At 37.7% G+C, this 3,678-nt stretch overlaps 1 long non-coding RNA gene across 1 annotated transcript; it reads left to right on the forward strand.

Annotated features, from left to right (window-relative positions):
- Positions 1 to 2,524: 2,524 nt before the first annotated feature.
- Positions 2,525 to 3,407, forward strand: LOC134851721 (uncharacterized). The gene is made up of 2 exons (XR_010164251.1): positions 2,525 to 2,861; positions 3,318 to 3,407. It is a non-coding gene; the product is annotated as an uncharacterized LOC134851721 (long non-coding RNA).
- Positions 3,408 to 3,678: the final 271 nt, after the last annotated feature.

The raw sequence follows: 3,678 nt of genomic DNA on the forward strand, positions 1-3,678 counted from the left end.
CCTTGGGAAGCAAATTGGCACTAAAGTGGTCCCTTGGGTAGTAAATTCAGCGGGGTGACCGATATTCACTACTATCTACAATCCCGAAAGGGTTATTTTGGTGGCAACTATTCTGTATTGTATTATACTCCTTTTTGTGTACTCCTTTCAGGTTGTCTTGTCGAATCGATACAAACGCAAGAACTTCCATTTGTAATTTAGTTCAGATAAACATATGTTAAATTACAGGAAACTGAGAGTGGCCAGGTTATAATCTAATAATCAAATCAAGAGCAAAAGGTCGGCAATTTATCGGCCGATTTGCCTAATTGCAATTTGACTTCAACAGATTCCACTATCACTAAATTGTTCTCTCTCTCTCTCTCTCTCTCTCTCTCTCTCTAGATAATCCTGTGATGAGAACCAACTTTCTACTGTTTCTGCTACAAATGTTCTCTTACTCCGAGACAACTACTTGACTAAATAGCAACAATTGTTCTCTTTAACTAACTGAGAACCAACTATATTCTCTCTCAGTATCAATTGCTCTCTTCGATGACTGAGAACCAACCACTCTTAATAGTAGCTAACAACTGCTCTGACTCTTAAAGGCTCTCCGGTACCCTTCAATTCCTATCTTTCTTCAAACTAAGTTTTAGTTAGGTCACGATACTCCCTATCAGTCTGACATTCACTTAAGTCAACCGTCCGCACGTGTTTTAAGACGATATCCCTCCCCCTGTCAACACTGCCACGTGCCAAGCTCGGTTTCTTTTATCAATCTTGTCACGCATATTAGATACCCAGTATGCAGTAGGTGTCACAATTTGACCAAGCAAACAAATGTCATACAATTTTAATCAGCTGATTCCTGACCTCAGTGAGTTAAGCCCTCTAATACAAATCAACCTATATTTACTCAGTGACCCTCCCAAGGTCTTTATTTTAGTTATTTCGTTAACGTTCTGACCTCCCAAGGGTAGGGGGAGACATTTTTCATGGATAGCTATTTCATTCCAAGCATCTTAAATTTCTATCTATACTCTATTCCAAACGCGACCTTCTAGCTATCAAGGTAAAGTGGTTTGCCTATTAGAGGTCAAATCAAACCGAAAAGTCATCTCCGGGGAACTATTTAAGTTCCCCGTCCGTTCATATAATTTAGGAGACTTAATTCTCAAGCTGTGGTCCTATTACTATCAGTTTTTCCTCTGGGACTACTATTCTTTAGTGTAGTTGAATTGCTTTTAATAGATCACTCGCTGAGCTAAACTGAGCCCAATGTTTACCCAGTCCACTTTGAATTAACTCTACTACTCCAAGGTTGCATTAAAAAATTGTATGGCTATCATCTTCTTCTCTAAGTCCCATTAATAAATTTCTTTCCAAGTTTTAGCAAGGTGACCCATTCTCAATTCCAGGGGTTGGGTTGGGGAATACGCCACTTTTCGGTGTTAACCTCGAAGTTTTCTATGCAATTTTGGGGTCAAGACGCCCAAAAGTCAACTTGAGGTCACCCAGGGGTCAAGCGGGAAGGAGTCACCGGAGGGTTTTCACTCAGAAGGGGTCGTTTTTCGGAGTTCGTATCTTATGTCAATTGCTGCAAAAAAATCATTATGGCACTGTGCATTATTTTGCGTTGATTGCCTATTTCCGGTCTAAGGGGTGGTTTTTCAAGTCCTATCAACTTCCGCTCCACCCGTTGGAAAAGATTCAAACTATAACACAACATTTATCTTGCCATTAACTATCATCCCTTCAAGTTTCAGCTCCCTGTGATCATTGGAAGCCGAGAAATGAACTCCGGAAATTACGGGTGGGTTTGTTTACTTAGGGCATAAAACCGGAAATGGTAGCCAGTTTTGTCAAATTTTGTTTTCTGGCATAGGAGTGACGATATTTTCGAAGAGTGAACTATTTTGAACTCGACCCTTTGTTTGTTTGTTTGCTGTACTTCTTAACTTAATGACGAAGCAATCTTACGCTCAGGTTACTATAGTATGTAATACAGTAGAATCACCGATTCTACATTAGGCTCCGATAAATTATTTTTTTTAGTGAAGTGATATAACTTTCTCCTCAAAGTTATTTCACTCATGATGAAAAATTAGTATTTTCTCTCCCCTAAGTTGATTTGGGGTGGGGGGGGGGGGGGGGTATTGTACGGTTGATCCGATTTTTTTTTTGCGGGAATTAATTTTTTTGTTCCTAAATATATAGACGGCTATGAAACTAAGATTGTGAATTAGGCGAATTCCTTGCAACGCGACAACTCAGAGAGTTGCTAACAACTAACAAAAAAACACGAACCCTGAAATTCCTCCTCATAAGTTGTCCAATCTTGGAATAAGAATTAGGTTAACGCATGAATTGTATAAATCAATTTGATGCATTTTGGACAATCATGCAAAACAATTATGTAGCTTTTTCTATTGCTGTAAACTATTTGCGTCATAAATAAGAGTTTTGATTTTTACTTCCAAATCTGGACCATAAATTAAACTTTAACTTTTTAGTCATAACCAGCAACTCTCATAAATGTACTGTTCAGCTGTCAGATTCGTTTTTACATACGTGTTGTTTAAAGTTGATATTCACTTTTCTTTACGGTGTTTTCTGTTTATAATGGCATGATTTTTTCAGTTTTTGTGTACTTTTTCTTACGCCAGTCTTTTTTGCACGCATTAAAATTTGATTAAAAATGAACAGCGCGTAAGCGTTGGTGGAATAATCTTGGCCGGGGCTTGGCAACATCAAAAATTACCAAAACAAACCAAACAAAGCTATGTTTAAAAAGATTTGAGTACCAACTACTTAAAAATATACCTTTTTTTCATTGATTTGATCATCGGTTCAGGTGCATAGAGCGTAATCTAACACAGGTAAGATGTTTTTTTGAGCGTAATTTTAAAGTCGTAATTGAGCGTAATTTTAAATTTTGAATTTTTAATGTTTTTGCGACGTGAATTTGCTCAGATTATTACGTAAATTTTTTCGGAAGTTTAAAATTGAATTGCTTGAAAGTCATGATAATTCATTAACAGCGAAAAGAGTATATTGAGTGACTTAAAAGACCATAAGCGGCATAACATTTAAAAAAACGGCGTAGAAAATATCAGTACAGATTAGCTCCAATCTTCATATACAAAACTATTTTAATTGGATATAAAGTGGAGGGGTGCCTCGGAAAAATCAATGCAAAACCTGATAAGACTAGCATGGCTTTATTTGATTGATTCAGTTTTGAACCATTAACTTCATATATCCATAACAGCATATAGTAATGACTTGATTTTAGATTTATATTGTGATGTGTTGATGTATATTGTTTGTTTTAGGCTTAAAAAAGTAATATTTCCGTTTGCAAAAAAAAACAAACAAACAAATAAATAATCAAAATGGGTGAATGGAACCACGGATTGTTCGGCTGCTTCGACCAGTGCAAGACTTGTATTCTGGCCGTTCTGTTCCCGTGCTATCTGGCCGGTAAGATCGGCGAATCAGTTGGGGAGAACTGCTGTCTGCACGGCTTCTTCCCATGTCTGCCTTGCCGAATCGGAGTCCGACAAAAGGTAGCCTGCTTTCTCCATTTAACTGAGCGGATCTACTTAACAGTTGCCCCCCCCCCCTTTTTTAAGAAAGGGGGGCAATTGTTAAGTAGGTTAAGTTGTCGCATTTTCGGCCAATCAGATTGCAGCA

Source organism: Symsagittifera roscoffensis, chromosome 7, assembly GCF_963678635.1.
Source record: "Symsagittifera roscoffensis chromosome 7, txSymRosc1.1, whole genome shotgun sequence".
In the NCBI taxonomy this organism is placed as follows: Eukaryota; Metazoa; Xenacoelomorpha; order Acoela; family Convolutidae; genus Symsagittifera; species Symsagittifera roscoffensis.